This window comes from Cavia porcellus, unplaced genomic scaffold, assembly GCF_034190915.1.
Source record: "Cavia porcellus strain 051 isolate PalLab524CR breed Dunkin Hartley unplaced genomic scaffold, mCavPor4.1 scaffold_8, whole genome shotgun sequence".
Taxonomy (NCBI): Eukaryota; Metazoa; Chordata; class Mammalia; order Rodentia; family Caviidae; genus Cavia; species Cavia porcellus.
Window position 1 is genome coordinate 5,224,400 of NW_026947491.1, and position 25,952 is coordinate 5,250,351.

The window sequence follows — 25,952 nt, forward strand, 5'->3', positions numbered from 1 at the left end:
TCTTCCAAGTAAAATAAACCATTCTATTATCCTGGCCCCAATTATTTTGTATCTCAGTCTCTTCTGATGAGACAAAAAAGTCACATGATGGTCCAGGGGTGATAACTAAGCTTGGGGCCTTCTAATAACCAAACCTCATAGTCAGGACAAAAGTCAATATGCGTCCTTTAGAATCTCCATTCCAAACAACCACAGAGCTGCTAGGGATCCCCAATCCGGTGAAATGTTGGGTGAGTCCTCCCCCCCACCACCACCTTCCAGCACTCAGTATGTTTCCCAGGGTCCCCAGGGGTGAGTTCCCATTATGGCTCTAAAAATCACAGCAGAGTGAATTTTCTGGTGCAAAGAAAAGGATTTAAAGATTAAACTCTGAAGAAGATAGGGATGCAAGATCATAAGTGGGTGGTATGAGAACTTTTTTATTGTGAGAAAGAGAAAGAAAGGAAAACAGAGATACAAGAGACAAGGAAATTCCTGTTTCACCCCAGCCATTCTCAGCAGAGTACCCTTCCTCTGTAAAGCTAGAATAAAGCTAAAACTCAGCTACCTATACCAGCACCTGCTAGTTTCAGACAGACATGCTATTTGGTCAGACTCATTGCTTTTGTCCACTTGAGCTGAGAAGCAGTGGTGGTGATTTACATGCTTGGCCTAAGGAAGTTAGAGATGCAGCAATCATCACCCAACTGCTTTTACTTTTTCTTTTGATACGGGAATCGAACTCAGCATTTTGTGCTTGCCAGGCAGATACCGTACCACTGACCTATATCACCAGCCCTGATTGACTCATTTTTAAGAGCTTGCCTACATTTTGATTTGACCAGGGCTCCTCCCCTCCAATCAGAATCCAGGGAAGGATGGTTCTAACTCTCACACAGCTCCTGCTCACTTGCTCATTTGAAGTGATGCTCTGTGGTCATCCGGGGCACACAGGGCCACAAGAAACTGACATCTTCCAGAACAGGACAATGGGTGGTAGTGACCTGAGCTCCATGAGAACATCCACTCCAAGCACTGCAGCAGAGCTCTTACTTGTTCACTTCTCTTCTACAACCCCTAAGGAGCAGAGCACTGTTTTCAGGAAGTGAACGATGAGCCAGGAATCAGGAGACAGAGGAATCCCACTCACTTATGAACTAGACGTTGCTCTGTGATATACCCCTAGAGACATTCACAGACAGGTCTCACTTTGGGTCTTAAATTGGTATGTGGTTTTAAAAATCAAAGTAGAGAGTTATGAGGGACAGAACAGATATGGTTATGTCTGCATTGCTTGTGAGCCCGAGTCAGAGGAGACACACCAAGGCTTCATAGTTGTGGCCTTGGATTCAGTGATATCCATGAGAAACCTAGAAATGCCACAGGTGTATAGAGGGGAAGTTACCAAACTGTGCCCACTCTGAATGAGTCAAAATACAAAGGGAAGGTTTTCAGGAGACCATGAAAAGGTACCATCTGGGAAAGACAAGGCCAGGTGTCTGAGAGCTGGACTTGCAGAATTAACCAGTAGGCAGTCAGGCTAGAACATTTAAGTCCAGCCCTCTAAACCAGTCTTTCAGGCTGGAAGCTGAGTTCACTCAGACATGGCCACATTAAATCATGCAGGTTAACAGAAGACCCCAGCTTGCAGATTAAATGATGCCTATGGAACATAATCGAGCTGGGCACAACACTGGAAAAACCAGGCTGGCTAGAACCTGGCTCAGCTGAAGACCTGGTAGGGAAAATTATCTTTCTAGAGGCCACCATCTGGGTATGACCTCTGAGGATGGATTTCCCAATCCCATGGCCAGGAATTGACTCTTCAGTGTAAGACCATGGAATGGAATTCTATCTAGGGCTTTCCTTGTCCTCAGCTATTAATACCGAGCTTCCTGGGAAGAGACACAAACTTGTTCATGCAGGAATCTGGAAAGGTACTTACTCAGATCAAATGGTCACACCTTGCTAGCCATCTGCACCACCCTGAATTCCTCACTACTGCTACTTCTTGTTCTTGATTATTAAAATATTAAATTCAGAGCCTGCATCAGTACACTCACAGGACTCCTGTGTTTTTGCTGATCATTATCCATGAAATATAATCAATATTTTAGAGAAAGCCGTTATCCAGATCCTGAAACACAAAGCACACTTGTTGTTTGGCTCTATAGTCATGGTTGCATAAGAGATGTTCAACACATTAACAAGAAATTCCAGGGCCCCTGCCAGATTACACAATCAAGAAAAATGATGACAGAATGGGCACGATATAATAAGATGTACATTTTCCAGAAGTGAGAAAAATGTTCTTGAAAATTTCTGATACCTGTACTTTTAATCCCTCTAACATCTGCTGATGTAGTTACTACCTGGAACTTTCCAAGTTGTTTGTGTGCACTCCCCATCTGAAAGGACTTGAGCTGCACACTTCTGCAGATACAAATGAATCTGCATTATGAACATTCACAAAACAAATTGTGGAAGTAGCTCCATGCCTGCCAGACATTGTCATGGTTGTGCTGCTGTGTGTTTACTATACAGTGTGGTCGTGCACAGTAATATAGCGCTCAGAGTTCAGCCCATCCAGAAGAAAAAGGAAAAGCAGTGCTGATGTGGAGGGAACTTCTTGGAAGTGCAAAGCAATAACTACAAAAACCAAAGGGAACATAATGGAGATTTGACTGAGGCAAAACATGGTAAATGTTGCTCATTCTAAAACATGAATTGCTCAACCACCAACACAGTTCTAAAGAATGACACTGTGAACATTTGAAGTCTGCTGCACCAGTGAAATCAACAAAAATATTCAAAACACAAAAGCACGGTACAGTGAGACATGGAGAAAATTCTCCCTGAATAAATGCAAGATTAGCATCAGCATTGAGTCTAACTCAGCTTAATGCTTATTTGAGAAGAAGCTAAAAACCTGTCTGAAAACTTGAAAATAAGAGTGAACAGAATGCGTCATTCACTGCCAGCCACAGGTGGCTTCACAGATTAAAGGCTCCAGCAAAGCTTCGCAATGGAAAAGGAAAGTGGTGAGGCTGTACGCATAGGTGCCATAGACTCATGAGAGTTCACTGTGACACTCAGATGAAGGTGTCTATTGACGCTGACAGGACTGTGCTGGAAGGAGGCCAGAAAGAAGCTACGTCAGTAAAGAGAAATAGATGATGTGAGGCTTCAAAGAAGCAAAAGACAGACTTTGTTTCTTGGTGGCAATGATTCTGGTGCTTCCAAACAGAACACAAGAGCCCTCAAAATTGTACGCAAAGGCGCTCTGCCTGTTGTGTGGAGCAGTAACTCTAAGGCCTGGGTTACACAGGCAATTTTTCCAGGATTGGTGTTTCCACCACCATGTCTCGGAGAGAAATATTGTTTGCAGAAAGATATCCTGTTCAATGTTCTTTCACTGCTTGACACTGCACCAAGTCACCCCAATTCATGGATGACACCATCCCAATGTCCCAGTGTTGTGTTTGCCATTGAATATTATGGTATTTGTTCAACCTGTGTACCAAGGAGTGGTTGCAACTTTCTTTTTTAAATTTTATTTAAATAAAGACTAAACAAAACAGAAAATGAGTAGAAATAATACATACTTTCAAAGAAAAAAATTAGAGAGATGGATTTATACAGGTCACATCTCTTACACCAAGATCTGAAGGGAAGGTGGGTACAGGTCTTTTAGATAAGAAATATATACAGGATAAGTACCTAAAACAGGGATTTTGAGCAAAATTTAATTACAAGTTTGATCCAAATTCCACTTTTCAGAAAGGGACAAGAAACAGGATAAAGTAATGAGATCCCACTGGCAAGTGTGAAATAGATTTAAAGACACAGGAGATCTATCAAACCTGATCTCAGGATTTCTATTTTTTTTTATTATTTTTTCATTTTTTTATTTTCCTAGCTCTCCCATGCTGGCCCAGGCCCAGAGCTCCCTGCTGTCATTCCCCCATAACAGGGAGGCCCCCCCATGGCCCTGGGGTCTTGGGGAGCACCAGAGAGCAGCCCACAGGTTCTGAGGTTTAGGGGACCAGGCCTGCAGGGGAGAGAACCAGGGGCTGAAGGTGGTGGAGAGCCCAAGATGTGACAGAGCCTGGTTTCTGCTGCAGGCAGGATAGGGCCACCCACTTAGCCCCCTGTCTCTGTCCCTTCCTAGGAGGAGGAGGAGCAGAGTGCTGATCCATTTTAGTTTCATTTGAATCTATTTTCTCCACAAAAATCCATCTCCCCCTGGATGAGGTGGCACAGACCCTTAATCCCAGAATTTGGAGGCTGAAGTACAAGAATTGCAAATTCATGCCCATCCTAAGTCATTTAGCCACCTAGTGAGAGCCTGCCTCAAAAGAAAAGAATGGGAGTGCAGCTCACTGTGAAGGCTGTGGGTTTCATCCTCAGTACTGGGGGGCGGGGGATGTTTAAATAAATAAAGGGGGAAGAGAGAAAAGATGGCAGATAGATAACAGCAGCTACAGAGGCTCTCTGAGGTAGCCAGCTTAAATTCCAGTAATGGTGCAGTGTGGGGAGTCCTAAGCAGAGGGACATATACCCTGCTGACCCAGGAACGAACTAAGCTGAGAGAAACCAATTGGAAATACAATCCCAGTGCTACGATTGGAACACCTAAAAAACTCACGGCTTGAATACCCTGCCGCTGCCACACCTGAATTGGCACAGCTGGGATAGCCTGCTGGTTGCAACTCACCAGAGATGCAAACACTCTGAGAGCAGGAATCGGTGAATCGAATTGGGAGCAGAGCTGGAGGGGAGCCCTGCATCCACCTGCGGTGGGTGAGAGGAATGGGCACCCTCCCATAGACAAAGAGACTCCAACAGAGGACATTCTGAGACCAGGCAGACTGGCCAGAACAGGGCACTGCAGTGACTTCAGTCACATATTCCGCTCTCAAGTGGGACTGGTGGGGAGTGCTTGACCTGGGTGACGCCACAGACTGAGGCCCAGTAGGCTAGCCCAAACCAAGTTCCTGTGCCTGGCAGTGCAACCTATTGCAGTGAAGCCTTCTGTAGGTTGACCTGGAGGGGCAGGCCCAGGATAGGCTGTGGGATCTGTACCTCCTAGTACACTTCAGTGGGTGGGAACCTAGTCAGCATTCCGCAGACAAACTGAAACCAACAAAGAAAGAAACTGGGCCTTCTATATATGCCTTTATGAAAGGAACAAAAATATGAGAAGAGGAGGCAGCAAGAAAGGGCCCTCGGTCCCCAATCTTGAGAACATTGATCCAGGAAAGGTAAATGCAAAGGAGAATGAGGACAGAAAACATGCAATATCAGACACGGCACTAATAGACATAAAGCAATATCTGAGGGACCTCATAGACGAGTTCAAAAGTGAAGTATTTAACCAAGTAAAGCAAGACATAAGTAGAATAGTTAAAGAAATGCTAAGCACCCCCCAAGAAAAAACAGATGGTAGAATGGAAGAACAAAAAAAAGGGGGAGAATTGTTTGATGGAGAAAATAGAGAAAACATAGAATACATGAAGCAGGTTCAAAGAGATTACCAGGAAACTAAAAACTCTATTGAAAGCTGGCATAATAGCTTGAAAGAAACTAAGGATAGATTATCTGAACTAGAGGGCAGGTTTGTAACGTGGGAGCATGAAAGGAAAAACTTCTTAAAAATAACAAGGAAATAAGCTGTAACAATACAAAGGCTAAAAGATGATAAGAAGATCTATAACTTAAGAATTAAGAATGTAAAGGAAGAAGCAGGAATACAAACAAATGCACTGCAAAGGCTATTCACAGAAATAATCAAGGAGAACTTCCCAAACATAGGAAAAGGTAAAGATACTCAGATGTATGAGGCATACAGGACCCCAGCCACCTACAATCCAAACAGAACTACATGCAGGCATATAATAATCAAAATTCCAGAAATCCAATATAAGAACAGAATACTAAAAGCCATCAAAGACAAGAAACAGATCACTTACAAGGGAATTCCCATCAGAATTACAGCAGACTTCTCGACACAAACCATCAAATCTCAAAGAGAGTGGGGCAAAATAATTCAAGCTTTGAAAGACAATAACCTCCAACCAAGATTGATATATCCTGCACAACTTTCCCTAGAAATTAATGGAGAAACAAGGTGCCTCTACGGTAAAGAGTAACTGGGGGAATTTGCAACCACCAATCCAACTCTACAGAGAATACTGCAGGACATTCTAAAAGAGACAAGTACCAGGATTCCAAAAACAGTGGCAGAGAGGCCACAATGAATGGAGCAGAAAGTGAAATGAAGAAAACAAGCCGACAACTAATGACAGAAAAAGAGCTCAACAGAAATGAGGCAAAGAAAGTTGGATATAATTTCTTTTTTTTTTTTTAATTGGGACAGGGGATCAAACTCACGACCACATGCTTGCAAGGCAGGCGCTTATGCCACTGAGCTAAATCCCCAGCCCAGGTTGGATATAATTTCTAATATAGATGGCCTAGATACACTAACTTAAGGGGGGAAAGAGAGAACTGCAGGCAGAGTGGATCAAGAGATAGGGTCCCCCAGAGGCTCTTTATAGGAAATATAATTAGCCTGAAGAAGGTTATATGGACCAAAATCAAACATGAGAAAATGGAACTCGATGTGATAGGGAACCAGAGAGTAATAGGGGTAACTAGACCAGTACTTATGGATAGGTTGAACAGACAGGCTTTAATAAATGAAGAAATATAACTAGAAATCCAGCCCAGGAGTGAGAAAGTTCAGAAACACTTAGGTAAATAGCAGGTTGCCCCCCCAATACAAAACTGTGAGTGTTGGGGAGACTCAAAAATACACAGTTCATTCTGGGGGAGTAATGGGGAGGAATAGTCCTCAACAAAAAAACAGCAGAAGATATAGCTAATAGTGTATCAGGAATTAAAATCTCTATTACTCACACCACTCTGCTTGGTTGGAACTTGTTCCATCCTAGTTTGTATACAAGCACTGGATCTGAGGGGCACAGACAGCTGTCCCAAAGATATCAGGACATAGCACAGTGGTCATTTTAATTTCCTTTAACTCAATCAGGATCCCTGTATGACTTATACTTGTTGTATCATGACTGATCTTAGTTAAATCTGACTTGTTTGATTGCTGCTTATCATTGACAGATTTTATTCAAAACTGTAAGGTTGGTGGTATCAAGTTGAGGAGTATAGACACTATACTGAAAATGACAATGATTCACTAAAATATCCATTCTGATTTGATTATTACCTGTTTTTGTAGCTCTACACTATCTACAAAGTTGTATTTCTGTTATCCTGTTATGTACTGATATGTTCAATTATACTTTATCTGATGATATAGCCAATTCTGTTGATAACAAGAAACCGCACAGTGACCCTGGTAGAACTCCTTATACAGCAGATTCATATGTCTTTAGTTTTATGTGTCTATAGAAGTATGTTTAGTTCTGTCCTGCTTTGTTCTGTTTCTCCCTCTAATACAGAAAGGATAGAAATACATGTTAAGATTCATGCTTATGTAAAACCTATAAACAGTTTATGAGTACTGATCTGATAACACATGATGAAATAAACAAATACTTTGAAGGAAAGAAAGGGGCACTGCAGTACCCAGTGCTGATTCCAGAGTGTTATGATGTGAAATTCGGCAATATTATTAATCTTTGTTCAGAAGGATGTTAATCTAGTAAGTTTAGTTAGGTCTCATCATAAATGAAGATATGGATAAATGCATACATGTCTAAGTGTATGTTAGCCATAATACTTAGTTTTTGTGGGATAGTTAAACAGAACTGTTTGCAGTCTCCCTGGTTGAATTCCCATTTATATGTTCCACTTGTGCATCTTGAACAACTATTTGTGGGGGGATAATATGTATACATCAACTAGTGATTTATTACTGTTTATTTCTTTTCTTTGAAAGTATGTACTATTTCTGCCCATTTTATATTTTTTTCTTTCTTTAAATAAAAAAAAAAAGAAAGAAATAAAGGGGAGTGCCAGGACCCTTGGCTTGCTGAGGAGGACGGTACTTCTGCAGCATCATGGGGTGCAGCTGGCTGATACAACCAGGGTTCAGGGTGGGCAGCCTTGGGGGTGAGGGGTGGAAAATCCTGCCCCATCTTGCCGGCCTACCTGGCTTGGGGGACCAGGTGCGAGAGAGACTTTCTGAGCCCCCTGGGTGGGACCTGCTTTTTTCTCAACAACCCCTGCCCGGTGTAGCCACTGGGGACCAAACAAACTCCCAGCTAAAATAACCTGCATGGGTGGCCCCGAGCATGACAAGGGGACCCAAGGCCCTGCTGGTCCTGTCAGCCCTAGCTGCGAGCCCAGAGGGGTTAGTTAACCTGCCCCCAGCAGCTGGGCCGGGGACATCCCAGAAGCCCTGACCTCCCTGGCAGTCCAAGGGCACAGTGGTCACTTCTTTCCTTATTTAATCTTTTTTCCTCAGTACTAAGGGTCAAGGGAGGGGCAGAGCCGGGTGAGTTCACCCAGACAGTCTGGCCAAATCTCTTGCCCCAGAGAGTTTCCATTCCTCCTTCCTGGCCAGGGAAACAATGGGAGGCTGAGCCTGAGTCCCTCTTTTACTCGGTTGCCCTCTAACCTTGTGTTACCCACCTGCTTCACTGTAGCTGGCATGTGAGTGTTGGACACTCGAGACATGGACAGGAGCCCTGGGCATGGGGCTTGGGAGATGGGAGCCCACTGGGAAAGGCGGGCACGTCAAGGCACTGCCACTGCTCCCTGGACAGGTGACCCGTCCACCTATGCTGTGCTCTATGAGGTGCAGTCACAATTCACAGTCAGCATTTAAATTAAAATATATCCCAGTAAAGACACAGTGCCAGGAATCCCCCAAAATCCTCCCCGGCTTTGCAGATACTCATCCCACTGTCCGGAGTCCTCTTTCCTGAGCGTCTTTTGCTGTGCTGTCCTGGCTGCCTCCATGTCCTGAATGGATTCAAAATGTCTCCCTTTCCTGGTCACTGTGACTTTCGGGAAGAGCCAGAAGTTGCATGGTGTCAGATCCGTGACTGAGGCAGTTGAGGACACAGTGTCATTGAAGTGCCTTTCTGTGGGACGGTGCCCAGCAGCAGCATCACTGTGACCCTGATCACAAGTGGTCATGACACTTGATGGTCATGACACTGGACTTGCTCTTCTCCACTCTGCCTCCACCATGGACCTCGCCTCCTCTCTCCCAGCTGGGCAGGGCCCCCAGACCCAGCGTGTGCTTTTGTAGGGTCAACAAGGCTCCTCTGGGGGGCTCTGAGGGTAGGGGGGCAGGTGAACTTTCTGCAGCGCCTGCCACACAGGCGTCACGGTCACCCTCACCCTCCACGGTGTCTGCTGAGGGCCTGAGCTTCCGAGACAGAGCCCAGCAGAGGGAAGGAGTTCGGGGCCAAGGTGGGGCTTGGGGAGGGGCGAGGGTTCAGCTCCCAGCACTGCCACTTAGGGGCTGAGGTTTCAAACCCCGATGAACCCCAGAGCTTTGGCTCTGCGGACATGGTTCGTAGTGGCGCAGGCCACTTTCATGGGGCCTTTGATACCCAAAGGAGAGGACAGATACAAAAGCGCTCAGGAAAGAAGGGCGAGACCTTAGTGCGGGAAGCTGCAGGTCCCCGTGGAAAGGAATGAAAGATCTAAGCCCAGGAAAGCCGTCCTCGCCACTCCAGGCTGGAAGATTTCACACTGTGGAGACTGAGGCCTGCAGCCACTGAGGCTGAGTGCAGCGGACCCGCCAGAGCCTCGCAATCTGAGCCCTGACAGCGATAGAAGCCGCTCACCTCAGCGTCGCTGAAAGCAGAATGCGTCTTTTTCTTTTTCTTTTTCTTTTTTTTTTTTTTTTTTTTTTTTTGATACAAGGTATCACTATGTAGTGCAGGCTGTCTCGAACTCACTGTGCAGCCCGAGTGGGTCTCAAACTCTTGGCAGTCTTCCTGCCTCAGCCTCCCCAGTGCTGGAATTACCGGCACGCGCCGACCCCACTTCCGGGTCCCCCACTGCTCTTCCCAGCGTGCGTGTCCCTAGGCCACTGTGAGGGTACAGGACGGCACACATGTATGAACAGGTGTATGTGTGCAGCGGAGTATTTTGGACACGCGTGTGCACTAGCGTATGCATGCAGTGTGGCGTGTGCACACACCCGTGTCCACGCCTGCCTGCGTCCTCACGCATGGTGCGGGGAGGGGGCGCAGACAGGCTCCCCCGCCTTACCAATTGCGGTGCAGGAGCTGACTTCTGCACTTGAACCCGGCCTTCCAGGCGTTAGAAGGGTGAACTTACCGAAGTAAGAGGCCGGGACATGTTTTAGTTACCAGTCCGCGCGCCCGTGCCCAGCTTTCAAGCAGCGAGGAGAGCAGTGGGCGGAGATTGCCCTGCGCTTCCACACCTTGCCGGCAGAGGACAGGCGAACACAGCAGCGGGAGCGGCGGCCGCGGGAAGCCGGCCCAGGTGGGTCCCAGCTGGTCCCTGGCTTCCGGGCAGGGAGGGGCCAGGTGCGGAGGGTGACGGGTAGGGGCAGGGGCAGGGCTTTGGGGGCAGTCTCTACGCTGCTCCGGCGGCCTCCAGTGCTCTCTGCGCTCCGGGTGGGACCTGGGTTCTGTCCTGACGGCGAGGCTATGGAAGGGCTGCCCTCTGACCTGCGGTCATCCCCTCTTTGAAATGAGATGACGACACCCGGCCTGGTGACCCTCTCGCTCTCCCCTTTCTGTTCCCAGGGAGGAGCTGGCCTTGCAGCCTGGGCAAAATCAGGTCCCTTGGCCTGGCCGACGGCGTCCGGGTGCAGCTCCGTGGCTCTGGGTGGTCGCTGACTTCCGGCCCAGGGTCTTAGGGCCCGCAGTGACCAGGCAAGATGAGGCTGCAGGCAGGACGCCCAGCTCGGTCGCCCAGGGAACTGCAGCAAATGCGAGACTCCCAGAGCTGGGGTGCAGGTAGCATCAGCTGAGGGTGGGATGCCCCTTCAGTCTCGGTTTGTTTTTTTGTACCAGGGACCTCACATTTACCAGGCAAGCACATGAGCCACTGAGCTAAATCCCTGGCACTTTCTTTTTTTCTTTCTTGGGACAGGGTCTCGGTATGTAGTTAGTTCAGCCTAACCTTGAACTCACTGTGTAGGCCACGCTGGCTTTGAACTCAAGGCACTCCTCCTGCCTCAGCCTCCTGAGTGTTGCTGAGATGACAGATGTGCGTCACCACACCTGGCTGTCAGCCTTGCCCCTGGCAGTGGTCCCAAAGGATCTGGGTCTAATCTAGCAAAGGTGAGGGAAATGGGCAAGGGCATCCTCTTTCGTTTATTCCTGAACTCAGCAAACACAGCCCCATCCCCTCCTTTGCTGAGCCCTGCTAAATGTACACATTATGGCTTTTGGGGGGTTCCCACCGAAGATAGAGGCCCTCAGAGGGCTCAAGGCATGGGAGGCTGTGGGAAGCGGGAGCGGGCAGCTTTGACCAAGAAGCTGATGTCTGGATCCCCCCACCTTGCCTGAAGTCAAAGGTGGAGGAGCTGAGGAGCAGGTGACAACCCAGAGTCACACAGCCACAGCCCAGGACTCCTAAGCTCTGACTCCCCCACAAGCTGCCTTGGGGCCTAGGGCTCTGGGAGGGCCCGGAAGTGGGATGTGTCATCAGGTGGCTTCTCTATCCCCAGCTCTGCTGGCACAGCTGCCACCTGCAGGGCCTTGCCCACTGCTGACCTAGATTTCTCAGCCACACCGTCAACACCTCCAAGGCAGGGCACAGCATGGCTCTTTGGAGCCCAAACAGCCCTGCACAGTGACCCAGCTTCCACCTCAGGGCAGGGTGGGGCCAGAGCCCAGTGCTGTACTGGCTACCTGGTGCCAAGAGGCCATCCTGGGGATCCAGTGTGGTTCCTGTGTCCCCTTTCAGTGCTGGGAAGGGCAGACCCAAGGACGGTGCTCAGGACCCCTGTGAAGCAGCTCCCCAAGACCCCTGCACGAGGGGTGCACTGTGTGTGAGGTCCATTGCTTCTGACTCTTGCAGGTTGCTACTCAGGACTCAGAGCAATAGGGGTTCCTGGGGCTCCCTGTCCAGTCTCAGGGTCCTTCTCTCCTGTTTTCCTGGGCTAACTGGACCTCCTTGTCCTTCCAGTGTATCCAGGCCAGCTGATCATGCAGCCACGCATCCCAGAGAGCTCTTGGCGACATGCAGCAGCCCGTACCCATCTGACACCCACTCCAGGTGGGACTTGGGGCTGAGCCAGGGCACCAAGGGACAGCGGTTCAGACAGCTGGGTGTTCCCCACTAAGAACAAGATGGGGCCTGGAGAGTGCAGGGTGCTGGCCATCAGGGGAAGGACTCTCTGTCCCCAAGATGCTGCTGCTGGTTCCCCCTAGCCAGGGGACTTAGGCACACGTCTCTCTGAGGTCCTTTGAAGCCAGGAAATGATGTGGCCTTAATTTCTCATGGAGGAAGGAGCGTTTACACCAGGTATGGTGATGCACAGCTGTGCCGTCAGTGTAGACACCCAGCCGGAAGTCCTGGGCACACACCTGGCTGTAAGAGTGGGCTGACCCAGGCCCAGGGCTCATACAGTACCTGGCAGGGACAGCTGACTTGTGCTGGACCCAGGCAGCCACTCCGACACCCACACACTCAGTGTCCAGCTGTGAAAACCCTGGGAATCGGGTTACTAGGCCACCTTCTGAACTTCCAGAGGAAATGTGATGGTCACCCGAGGGCCAGGCTAGAGACATCATCTCCCTGCACTACACTTCCTCATCCTAACTGCACCCCAAGCTGCAGAATCAGAGCAACCTTGGTCCCTAGGGTCTGGTCTGGAGGGGGGTACTGTGAAGCAGCTCCCCGAGACCCCTGCAATTGCCTTCTAGGCTAAGGGACAGGCTCCTTACGGAATTGGGATAGAGAAGGGCAGGACAAGGGGGCCAGTAGCGGGGTCCCCACTGCTGGAAAGTTGCATGTGTTGGCCAGATCTTGGGATACTCACCCCAACACCCCAAAATGGCCTCAGCTGGCCATACCCCACCCTCTGAGCTCAGCCCCCAGTGTGCCCCAAGTTCTTATGTTGAACCCTAATCCTTGATCCGATCATGTTAAACCATAATCCTTGATGCAATGAAGGTGAGGTCTTTAGAACCAAGAAGAGAGGCCACAGCTGACACCAAAAGTGTTGCCACCTTGACCCGCCTGCACTCCAAGAAAAAGCTGCTAATGTTTACGGACACCCCATTTATGGTATCTCGTTAAAGCAGCCTAAACAGATGAAGACTAAGCAGACCAAGCCTGCCTGTCATCCTAGCACTTGGGAGGCTGAGGCAAGAGAATCACTGTGAATTTGAACCCAGCCTGGGATACAATAGTGAATTAAACCAGGCATGGTGGGGCCTGTAATCCCAGCACTTGGGAGTCTGAGGCCAGCCTGGGCTACACACTGAGTTGAAGGCCAGCCTACACTACACAGCAAGACCCTCTCTCAAAAATAAATAAAGACAAAATGGGATGGACCACTGTCTTAGCGCACCTATGGTCCTCTAACCAGATACCTGACCCTGTGCAAGTGATAAAAGGGTAGAGGTGGCTTGATTCCTAAGGCTGGGAGCCTGAGATTGAGGTGTCCACCTCTGGTGAGGGCTTCCAGCTCCACTGTCCCGTGTGCGAGGGCAGCAGAATGTGCAAGTGCAAGAGAAAGGGGCCGAACTTGTCCGTTATCAGCAGCCAGTTCTGCAAGGAAGCCCCCCCACCCCCCAGTGCTAGCATCGATCCCTCTTAAGGGCAGAACCCCAGCTCCAATCACTTCTTCAACCCTCGGTACCCTCACGTAGGAAATTCAGTTCCCAGCACAGGGATTTGGGGTTCACCTGCCAACTCCAGCAGCCCTGTTGGGATTCAAATGGGGCCCCTCTGAATTTGGGGGGGAGGGTGCTGCTTGGGTGCTGTTAAGAGGGAGCCCTTTAAAGGGAATCAGGCTAAGAGGCCTCCTCTGTTACTGATGGGATGAAGGCCTGTATAGAAGAATGTGATGGTGCACCCCCGTGATCCCAGCTCTCTGGAAGGCTGAAGCAGGAGGATTGCAAGTTCCAGCCTCGCCTGGGCGATTTAGTGATTCAACAAGAATCTGTGTCAAAGAAAGAAAAGGAAAAGGGCTGGGGCTGTAGCTGAGTGCAAAGACTCCACATTCAATCTCTATTACAGAAAAAAAATGTTTGAAAAGAGGCTTCTTTATTGCCTGACTGGCTCACCTTCTACCTCCAGCCATGTGGACATACAGCTTTCTGCATCGGACAGATAGACAGGCCTGCTGGGGTCCTGCTCTTGATCTTGGGCCTTAGGGTCGCCAAGTCTGGGGTCGACTTCCATGGACCTGGGACAAGTGCACCCTGTGCTGCTTGGCAACTGGCAGATCCATACAGAGCCTCCCTGATGCCCCCCTCGGCTTGGAGCTCCCCAAGGAAGTGCCAGGTGACAGACACATCCGCTGGGAAGTGGGTGACATCTTGAGCCCTTGGGCATGGGTCCCTGCTGTCTTCCTGGCCTCTCCTCTACCTAGGGTCCCCGTGGGCCCCGGTCACAGATGCCCTTCTGGTGCCCACCTTGTCTTCCCTGACTAGCCTCAGCTCTGTAGATGTGTTGGGGTTCTTTAAGGGCCACACCCCTGTGCCCTGCTGCTCTATAACCTCTGACCCCAGTGCCCCAGGGCTTCCAGGGACTACGGGACTAGGTGAAGTGGCACAGTCTACAGTCCCAGGTGGTAGGTCTCCCAGACACCAAGCCCTCCCAGGCAGAGCCCAGGGGCATCTCTACTTCCAGGCTGTGTGGCATCAAGTTACTCAACCTCTCTGGAAGAGAAAACAAGCAATACCTGCCTGGTGATTACAAGGAGGATCGCATTGTCCTGGGCCAGCATTGCACAAGGGAGCTCAGAACTGCGACTGATGTCCCCTCCCCTGAGACGAGGGGGAACTGAAACCCGAGGCGAGGGACCCACCCATCCACCTAACGCGGAGTCACCCTGGTCGCCTCCCTCCTCCTGAAAATCCTGGGGGGCAGCGGGGGGTGGGGGCACTCACAGTCCTGGTTCAGCGCCTGGCTAGGGAGCAAAAACAGAGGGCCCAGCTGGCCTTCCCTCGGCAGAGGAGGCGTCTCGGTGGGTGTGACATTCCTGAGTCTCGGGCGCGATTCAATCCCTTGAAGGGCGGCCACCAAGCAGGCTCCCCGTCCGCAACAGGAGTCTCGGCTTCGCCCACCTAAAGGAGGTGGATGCCTGGAAGTGGTCGCCGGAAGACCGAGGCGATGGGCGTGGCTTGGTGTGGGCGTGGCAGGTGGGCGGCATCTGCTCTGCTGCACATGCGCAGAACAGACACCTTACCCGCACACCTACCGCGCCTTCCTACAGCCTGGTTCTCCATCCTTCGTTTAAGGCTCTGGGATGCCTCTTGCTCCGGTTGTTGGCTCTCCGTGCTCGAGCTTGTTAGGGTAGAGGTGACGCCACGTGGTGACTGACACATCTGCTGGTGACAGAGTAGGTGCCAGTGAGTGCTGGCACCAGGAGCGGTGGAGGGATAGGGCAATGGGCCGCCTCCCTATTTATTTAACATTAATACTTTCACTGGAGATGTCCATAATGTGGGCTGCAAAACACTCTCTGTAAAGAAAAAAAAAAAAGCCACTTACACGACCATTGAAATAACCTCTTCTGGGCATGGTACTGCACGCCCGTAATTCCAGCACTTGGAAGGCTGAGGCAGGAGGATCACTGCGTGTTCAAGGCCAGCCTGGGTTACAGAGTGAGTTCAAGGCCAGCCGGAACTGCATTAGTGAGACCTTGTCTCAGACAAAAATAAAATGAAGCTGCTTTCAAAAGCCAGAGTGGTGACACATGCCTATAATCCCAGCACTTTGGAGACAGACAGGAGGATCACCATGCATTCAAGGTCAGCTTGCATTATATAGTGAGACCCCGGAAAAATGAAAAGAAAGTAACCCTAAAATTACAGGCAGAACCAACAAACGCGATCATGCAACGCCTGGTGACAGTCACTGTCAGACCATGGAAATGACAGTTGTCCCCTAAAATGACACGGCCCAGGGACATCAAAGCTGTTTTAATTTGTGACAGTGATGCTTGCACAACAGAAGAGAAAGCCTAGCTAAGCAACCACAGTGGTTTCCTTGTCATTCTCAGAGGCAGGACCATGACTACACCCCACCCCATCCCTCTCCCTGGCATATCTGACTTGGGTACTGGGTGTGCAGCCTGGGAACTTGGCCTGGTCGGTTTCCTTTTACTTGGCTGAAAATCCTACAGCCCTATCTTCCAGCCATCTGTATCTATGTTTGAGAATTCACCTAACAGATGTTCACAGCAGACAACCATCTTTCTTCTTCAGAGTTGGGGATGTGAGAGGTATGATGTATGTGCCACTACCCCCACCCCGCCATCTTCCCATGTCATTGCTTACAGTAGACAAACCTGATCCACAAGCTAGGAAAACACAATTCAGGTCCAGTCCCTGTAGCTCAGAGGGTGTGATTTCAGCCAATCACTATCATCTATAAGTCTCGGGGGAAATCCTCGTGCCTCAGTGGGCTTCATGGGACCCAGCGTTGGCTTCTATCTTCCAAACCAGGGTATAAATTCCTTTGATAAAACTCAGAAATGGCTGGGGATGGTAGCTCACACCTGCCATCCCAGCACTCAAGAGACTGAGGCAGGAGGATTGTGGTGAGTTCGAGGCCAGCCTGACCCTATCTCAAGAATAAATAGATAAATAAGTAAATAAATAAGATTTAGGACTTGAAAGAAGTTTCACACCTGAGACTCAGAGTTTCTGGCTCTGGACCCATCTTACCAAAGCCCGGTGTCTCCCCTGTTGTGGGCTGACTTTTGTCCCCTCCAAAAGAGGCTAACTCCCCTCAGCCTCTTGTGAATAGGGCCTGATTTGGAAACAGAGTCTCTACAGATATAATCCACTTAAGTGAGGTCATGATGTGAGTCCTGATCCCGTACAATCATGGGTTTTTTGTCTTTTTGTCTTGAGCAGGGTCTCACTATATAGTTCAGCCTGCCCTTGAACCCATTATGTAGCCCAGGCTGGCCTTGAGCTCAGAGTGATCCTCCTGCCTCAGCCTTCTGAGTGCTAGGATGACAGGTATTCACCACCATGAGGAGAAAGAGCTGTCATGCAAAAGCTGAAGCCCCCAGAGAGGTCATGCAGAACAGGTAGAGACTGACTTCTTGAGCCCCAAGCCCAGGGACACTGAAGATGCCAGAAGCCCAGGCCATACCAGGCAAGATGAGCCAGAGTCCCTGAGGGACCCAGCCCTGCCTGCACCTTGGTCTTGAATCTCCCAGTTCTGGGCTCTGAGGATACAAACAGCTACTGTTGGTTGAAGACAGCATTGGTAGTCCCCGATGCTCCTGAGTCAGAGCACCACTCGGAGCTCTGATGTCCCCTGCAGGAAGCAGGTGGCCTCGCTCTCACCCCTTGACAAAGTCCATGTGCTCTGGAGAAGGGACACTGCTTAGGCTGTCCCCTCCAGACCCAACCCTGGAGAGGTGGATGCTCTGTGTGTCCTGCTCAGGAGGTGGCGGTGGGGACACATCTATGCCCAGCTGGGCTAGCTGGACCAGCCTGAGGGGCAGCCTCACTCCTGGCCTCTAACCAGCTGGGCGGGAATGCAGGGAGGCTGACAAGCTCTGCGCGGGCTTCAGAGCCCAGCCCACAGGCTGCCGGGCCTCAGGGACACAGGGCGCACTGGCTGGGCTGGGTGGTGCCCTCACTCCCCTCCCCTATGCACAGGCCCTTCCACTGGCCTGAGACCTTTCGAGGCTCTGCCATGAGTGGCTGGTGGGGTTGCAGGTGGCCCCAGGTCCCCACGCTAGGCCTCCATCTGTCCTCTTCCTACAGCAGGTGGGAGGCTGGATAGGGGGAGGCCAGGAAAAGGGGGCTCCTTTTTTGCATACAGCTCCCCATTCTCCTCCCTGAGCCTGCATCCTCAGCCGCAGGGTGGCCCATGAAAACAGACTGCTTTCTGGGGCTCTCATCTTAATGACAGCGGGCTCCCCTTCCATCTTGCAGTCCTTGCTCAGGCTTAGGTCCTCCTGAAGGAAAGGGGGGCACCCTCCTTGCTGGGAGGGTGCGGGCAGGTGATTGCTCATCCACCCAAGGCCGCACTAACAGCTCTGGGCCTGGGAGTGTTTTTATTTTTGATATTACCTTTCTTTTGTTTTTGTGATCCTGGGAATTGAACCCAGGACCTTCCCACTGAACTATGTCCCCTGCCCTTTTTAAAATTGTTCTTTTTTAGTTTTGAGATAAGGTCTCACTAAATTGTCCAGACTAGGTCCAAACTTTCAATCCCCCTGCCCCAGCCTTCCAGAGGGCTGGGATCACAAGTGGGAGCCCCCACACCCAGTTGGGCACCCTTTTCTGCCGCACTCACCCATCCATCGCCTGTTGACTGAGCACCCGCACCGCCCCTTCAAGGGTTAAAAACTTCTCCCCCACCACCCCACCCCACCCCCTCTCCAGTGGCCTCTCTGGGCAAGGGTGGGGTGAGCTCACTTAGCTGGACAGGCAGTGGGGGAGCAGGTGCTGGTCACCCCAACCTTGAGATGGACCTTGAGCCCTGAGATGAAGGTGCAAGGCCACCAAGTGGTGCCCTGATCTGCCCTTAGGGTAAGGGACAGTGCTCAGGCAACTCCCCCTCTGAGCTGGGGACCAGAGACACACTGAAAGAGGCACCTTGGCCTTACAGGACCAGGGCTCAGTGACCCTGAAAGACATGGCACTCCTCAGTATTGTGCCTGGAGTAAGATCTACAGGAAGGTCTAAATTCCAACCTGCAGTCCCCTGAGGTCTTCCTGTCAGAGTTTGGTCTCCCCAGCCCCTTCTTCATGTACAGTACTGGGGCCTTTGCACTGATCTACACCCCCAGCCCTTCTGTATTTTTTATTTTGAAACAAGTTCTTGCTCAGTCGATTAATTGCCAAGGTTGCGTTTGAATTTGTGACCCTCTTGTCTCAGCCTCCCAGCCAGTTGGGATTACAGCCTACACAGCATACCCAGCTCTACATCCCATCCCATCCCATCCTTTTAAAAACCTGAGAGAGAGGTAGCAAGGTTCGTAAGGCTGCATGTGAGCTGGGTATGTGCCTGCAGGTCATGTCGTGCCTGATCCCTGGGGGCAAATCACAGTGACATTGCAGGCCCTGGCTGCCACTTGAGTGGTGGCTGACAGCAGTGGTGGACATCAACAAAGGTCCCTCTAAGGAAAGGACCCGCCGTGCTGCCAACCAGCTTCCTTTGCCCCAGGTTCCTTGGGACACCTGCCCTTGATCCGTGGTGGCTCACACTGGTGTTCAGCACTGTCTGTCCCTGCCTTTGAAGGTGGCCACAGTTGGAACTCAGAGCAGGGGACCATTTGGAGGTTCTGTGACATGAAGTCACTCACGCAAGGCTTGTGACAAGTCTGCATTGGAGTCATCCAGAACTGTGTCTGTGTGCCTGGTGTGACGGCGCACTCCTGTCATCCCAGCACTGGGAGGCTGAGGCAGGAGATTCGCTGGGTGTCTGAGGCCAGCCTAGGCTACATAGAGAGACTTTGTCTCAAAAACAAACAAACAAACAAATAAAACTCCCAGGCCTGAACAATGAGGTGCCCTGCATAAGTTGCCCCCATCACCAGAGGTGCTCTTGTCTGCTGTACCTGAATTCGGCCTGTTCTCTCCCCTCTTGTGGAGCCATACCATTGAGGCCAGGCTGGGGTTGTCCTGTCCCACATAGAGATGACTGATGGGCTGTGTGACCTGTGCCATACGAGTTCAGGTAGCACAGGGACTGCTCTTTGCCAGCATCACCCACGAGTCTACCTTCACTGGAGTGATTGGGATATTTCACCCAGGTTTCCCAGGAGCACACATCTGTGGTCCATCCACAGCACGGTCCAGCAGGGAGGGGACAGAGCTGGCCTGGGAGCCAGGCACCCAGCATTACAACCTTTGCACCCAGGACCGACTCCTGTGCCTGCCAAGGGACTCTCCCCAGTAAGAGGCTGGGGTCTAAGGGGTTTGATGGAAAATAACCATGTAAGTTTAAGTTTTAAAAATTAATTACAGTAAAAGACACATTCTTGTGAATCACATCGGAATCCTCCCCAGCTTTGCACATACTTGTCCCTTTGTCCTGGCCGCTTCCTGCAGCAGCTCTGCAGTGCTCTTTCCTGAGGGTCTTTAGCTGCGCTGTCCTGACTACCTCCATGTCCTGAATGGATTCGAAACCTCTCCCTTTCCTGGTCATTGTGACTTTGGGGAAGGGCCAGAAGTCACATGGCACCAAATCCGGTGAATCAGGTGGACGAGGAGCTGGTGTCGTGTTTTTACAAGTCTTGCTTTCATATGGGTGACGCTTGGTGACAGCTGTCACTGTATTTTCGATCACACCTCATATCACTCTGCACCCTTTGAAGACAATGGGGCCCAAACAAGGGCAAAAGCAACAAAAACCCTGAAATGAAAAAGATCCAGCACCCGATGGACTCCCTAACACCTGTACCCACAAGAGGACCCAGTTGGGGGAGGCAAGGTCAGGGCTAAGCTCAGACTCAGGGTAACAGGGACCCAGAATCCCAGCCCCCTGAAATAATATGAACAGCAGGACTACTAAATCTTTCATTATTTCCCGTTTCCCCTTGAGCATACTGACTTTGCAATAAAAAAGCTGTCATTGACACTCTTCTGCATGGACATGGGGCTTTGCCTTGGTTTTCTCCCTGGTGAACCCACTTCTGTCCCTGTGGGTGTCATACGGATCCCAGGTGCCAAGCAGGCAGTGGGGAGCCCAGTACAGGCACGACATAGCAGCAGAGTCCTTGCTACAGGAGCAGGCAGGGGCAGCCTTTGTCCCCACCGTGACCCTGGGGTAAGGACAGGGAACAGGCACAGGCTGGGCCAGCTCCCTACGCCACGAAGGAAGAGAGCAACCCCTCAGAAGCCTTGGGGCTCCCTTCCCAGGGGCCACCTTCTGCCTGGGTTACTCTGTGAAGTCAGTGAGCATCATCCTTCAGAATGTCCCATGCCTGGGTTACCTGTGCCTGGGGTGTGTTGTCACCACACCAATCCATAAGGACCCAGCTGTCACTGTGTGTGCCACCACAGCTAGCTTGAAACAGTGTTTTAAAAGCAAAAGTTTTTTCAGGAGGTGCTAATAATAGGTCAAGGTCTGACATGGAATTTGAACTATTTTAACAAAACGAAACAAAATACATAAATACAACCCTCAGAATCCCAGATCACACATGGTGCCTTTACAAGTTATTATGTTTTATTTTTGGGTTTGTTTTTTGTCTTTTTGAACAGGGTTTTGCTGGGCAGTTCAGGCTGGCCTTGAGCTACTTTGTAGCCCAAGCTAGTCTCAAACTCACAGGCATGCGCCCACTCCCCAGGATGAGTGCATTCGTTATGGGTTGCAAATGTGAACAAACAAGAAGCATTTTGAAAGAATCATACGCCCAACGTTGACACCCAGAGAGCACTGTGGTCAGAAGGCGAGTGGGCCGTGACGCCAGCCTGGCCCCGCGAGGCTCGAGCCTAGCCCCAGTTGCATCACACATCACCCCATTTTTATGGCTGCGCAGAAAGAGCACAGCGCCGCTGGGCTGTTCCCGAGGTTTCTCTTTGTGGATGGTCCTCGGGGCTTTGACCACATCCCATAATTACCTCCCCAGGACAGGGGAAGTGACATAATCAGAGGTCTTATGTGAGGGCCGACTACTGTAAAATCTCACTTCACTGGGATTTAGGGAGCCGTAATCTCTAATTAACCAATTTTCTTTTGCTCAACTTCTAGAACATAAGGAATCTCTGTCTGTCTGCCGTCTGTCTGTCTGTCTCTCTGTCTGTCTCTGTCCCCCTGAGAAATAAGGATAAATTTAACAAATATGTCAAACAACAGTTCTAAAAACTGTTGAGAGAAATTAAAGTGAGTATAAGTGGTGAGATATATGTCTAATTCAGGGATGGAAAGACTCGGGATTGTTAAAATATCAGTTCTCCACTCTCTCCTGGAAGTTGGTCAATAATTCAACCCAACAATGTGCAAATTTTTAGCAGGACTTTTCAAAAACTTAGTAAGAGAATTTGAACTTTTATTATAGCATCACCATTATAATTTTGAAAAGAAGTGAAGGTGGAGGACTTTGTTTCAACTCAGTGATGCAGTGCCTATCTGGCAAGTGCGAGGTTCTGAGTTCGATTCCCAGTACAAAAAAATTATATTGCAAGTATATGCAACAGAATGAGCCAACATAAGAATAGAATATCTGATATAGAAGACAGGATTGGGATTAACGATCATGAAAAGAAAGATTTCTTTTTTTTTTTTTTTTTGTCTTTTTCAGGCTAGGCTTATGCTCACTTTGTAGCCCAGGATGGTCTTGAGGGTTTTGTTTTGTTTTTTTTTGTTTTTGTTTTTGTTTTTGTTTTTGTTTTGGTGGTACCAGGGATTGAACTCCCAACCTCACTTTTGTTGGGCAGTTGCTTATGCCACTGAACTAAATCCCCAGCCCCTCAGGCTGGTCTTGAACTCACAACAATCCTCTAGCCTCAGCCTCTTGACTGCTGGGATTGTAGGCATGCACAGCGAAGAATGATTTTTTTTTATTTTTAAATTTTTTTATTTATTTTTGGTGCTGGGGATCAAACTCATGACCTCGTGTTTGCCAAGCAGGCACTCACATGCCTGAGTTAAACCCCTGGCCAAAGAATGATTTCTTAAAAATAACAAAGGACCATGAAAAATCAACCCAACAGCTACAAAATGATACAAGGAGGGCCTCTTCACCAACCTGAGAACCTCAGTGAGCCATACAGGAGTGGAGAAACCCTACCCATTGCCCCTCCGCCATCCTGGAAACTTTGGCCTGGAGGAACCCAGGGCATTCTCCTCCACCACAGGACAGGCAGCCAGCATGGGCAGCATCCAGGGCTTGGCAACCAGCTTGTCCAGACAAAGCCATGGTAAATCCACTCTAACAAGGGAAATGCTTTGCATACAAACCCCTAATATGTAATTGGTTCTGTTATATAACTATAGGCTTTGCTCCTATGGTCCGAAGTACAAAGTCAATAGTTAGCACATTGTGTCAGTTTCTAAATTGTGCTTCCTGCTGTCATTATTGCTAATTGTATGACTGCAGCTAGTTCATCAGATCTGTTGTAATCAGTTGTTCTCCCTTGTGTAACAATATTAGGAAACTCTAGAGTAACAACCTCACCACAGCCCTATACCGAAAGACTGAGGCCTGAGCCAAGAAGAAGTCAACATTCTACTCTCAATTAATTAGGAAGGTAGGGTCTTAGAAAACACACAAACCAAGAATCTCCTACACACAGAGGATAGCCCTGAAGGATACACCTTTCCTAGCAAGACCTTGATATTAGAGTGCTACCTACCACCAAAATTCACAAGAATCATCACAGAAAGCAAAATAAAAATGTGTGAAGTAGAAAATGTCAAGATGAAGGAGCAAAATGCAATCTCAGACATTCCGCCCACCCAGAACAAGTCCAGGAGACACTGATATAGAATAAACTGGAAGTTACACCCTGAAATTTCTGTAATAACAGCAACTAAAGTAAGAAAACAGTTCCATGAGGCTGTTAAGGAAGTTAGATCAGAAATAATCTCTCAAGTAAAAAAAGAAATGACAACCATAATGAAAGAATTGCCGAACGTATCTAAAGAATATGCAGATAAAAACAGAGGAGCATAGGAAAATTATGGAAACTTTGAATGAGTAATATAGGAAAGAATAAGATACATGAAACAAATTCAGAGAGATAGCCAGGAAATTGAAAATTCCATTGAAAAGTGGCAAAATTACTAGAACAAAACTGAAGTTAGGCTTGCAGATCGTAAAGACAGGATTGCAGCTAGTGATCACAAAAAGAAAGATCTCTTAAAAATAACAAGGAACCAGGAAATAACTCAAAGCTACGAGATGGTGCAAAGAAAAACAATATAAGACCAATAAAAAGGAGTCAAAAGAAGAAAAAGAAAAAGCAGGAGTCAACACAAATGACACAAAAAGACTATTTACAAAAGTAATAGAAAATTTCCCAAGCACAGGGAAAGAATTTGACATTCAGATAATGGAGTCATATAGAACTCCAATTAGCCATAACCAAAATAAATCTACACCCTGACATGTAATAATCAGGATTCCATAAATTTAAAACAAAAAATTCCAGAAATTTAGCACAAGAACAGAATACTAAAAACTGTTGGAGAAAAAAAAAAACCCATATCACCTATAAAGGGAAGCCCCTTAGAATAATGGCAGATTGCTTCACACAAACCATCAAGTCAAGGAGAACTTGGGGTGGGGGAAGAGCTTGGAGTGAAGTATTTAGTCCTGGGAAAAAACGTCAACTTTCAACCCAGATTGATGTACCCTGAAAAACTATCTTTCAAAATTAATGGAGATACTTCCATGACAAAGAACAACTGAAGAAATTCATGATTACCAAACCAAGCCTACAAAGAGTAATGAAATATATTCTAGAAAGATACAAAAATGACTACAATTCCAAGAACCACAATAGAAAGAAACAATGAAGCAGTGCAATCAATTAAACAGAGGGAAAAAAGTAGGAAACCAATAGCAGGTGTGGTGATGAAGGTCTCCAATCCCAGCACTATGGGGGTCTGAGACAGGAGGATGTGAAGCCTGAGCCCAGCCTGGGTAACTTGGTGATTTAGTGTGGTTCTGTCTCAAAATGAGAGAGAGAGAGAGAGAGAGAGAGAGAGAGAGAGAGAGAGACAGAGACAGAGAGAGACAGAGAGAGACAGAGATAGAGACAGAGACAGAGAGAAGGGAGAGAGAGGAGAAATGGTTATAGAGCACCTACTCTAGCTGGGCCTGGTGGTGCATACCTGTGATCCCAGCACTCAGGAGGCTGAGGCAGGAAGATTGCTAGAAGTTCGAGGCCAGCCTGGGTTACATAGTGAAGAAGAAAGAAAGAAAGAAAGAAAGAAAGAAAGAAAGAAAGAAAGAAAGAAAGAGAGAAAGAGAAAAAGAAAAGAAAGAAAGAGAGAGAGAAAGAAAAGAAAGAAAGAAAGAAAGAAAGAAAGAAAGAAAGAAAGAAAGAAAGAAAGAAAAGAAAGGAAAGAAGAACCTGGTGTTATCAGGAAGAGCAGGATCTTTGCCACAGGCAGAACTTGGTTTAGAATCCCTCTCAGTCTCTTATTGGCTTTGTGACCTGATTTGACCTCCTCCAGAGCCTCAGTTTCCTTTATGGTTTAAAGACCAGAGAAAAATGACCCCTGCTTTGCTCATGGGCCTGGCACAGCACTTTATGCAGAACAGGTGTGGAGCAGATCACCTCCCTCCTTCCCCTGTCCTCCCCTTCTTTTCCCTCCTTCCCCAGGAGGGCACAGCCCTGGCCTGCAGCTCCTGGGCATGGAGGCCTCCACGCGGGCCTGCAGCACAGCAGGGCTGGCAGAGGGGACGCATTCAGTGCCCCCCTAGCAGGAGGGGAGGCCTGGGAGGAAGGAGCTCGCGTGTGAGAAACTCCTGGAGCCCTCGTGCCTTGTGATTAGCATAATAGGTGTCCGGAGAACTTTGAAGATAATAACACGTCTGCGCCTCCCTTTCAAGCAGCGATGGGGTGATACTGGATGTCGGTCGCACAGCTCGAGGCCCTCTGGGGGCCAGGACTCATTGCTTATCTTAAGGAAACTCAGTGTATCAGGAAAACGAAGCCACAGAGAAGAGGGCGCAGGACTGTGCTTGGAAACGCCTCCGCGGGGTTGGTTCCTGGGGTGGAGGAAGCCTGTGGTATCGGTGGCCCACTTTCCAGTTTACAAAGTTTTGTTTTTGGGGTGCACATGCATACAGGCATGGGCATGAGGCTCAAACCTAGGGCTTCCCACTGAGTTCACCCCCAGCTCTTTCTTAATTTTTTTATTTCTATTTTTAGAATGAGTCTTTCTAAGTCA

General features: G+C 49.0%; 2 long non-coding RNA genes across 6 annotated transcripts in view; one reads left to right on the forward strand and one right to left on the reverse strand.

Moving 5' to 3' along the window:
- The window catches only part of LOC134477128 (uncharacterized), a 51,353-nt gene extending 35,714 nt beyond the window's left edge, over positions 1-15,639 (reverse strand). For all 5 annotated transcript variants that reach the window (XR_010049036.1, XR_010049035.1, XR_010049033.1 and 2 more), the window contains exons 1-2: positions 15,625-15,639; positions 15,021-15,458 (exon numbers count right to left, since the gene is read on the reverse strand). This is a non-coding gene — a long non-coding RNA (uncharacterized LOC134477128). The remainder of the gene's footprint in view (positions 1-15,020; positions 15,459-15,624) is intronic.
- On the forward strand, positions 10,293-15,817 carry LOC134477131 (uncharacterized). Its single transcript, XR_010049041.1, has 2 exons — positions 10,293-10,428; positions 10,695-15,817. It is a non-coding gene; the product is annotated as an uncharacterized LOC134477131 (long non-coding RNA).
- The last annotated feature ends 10,135 nt before the right edge of the window (positions 15,818-25,952 follow it).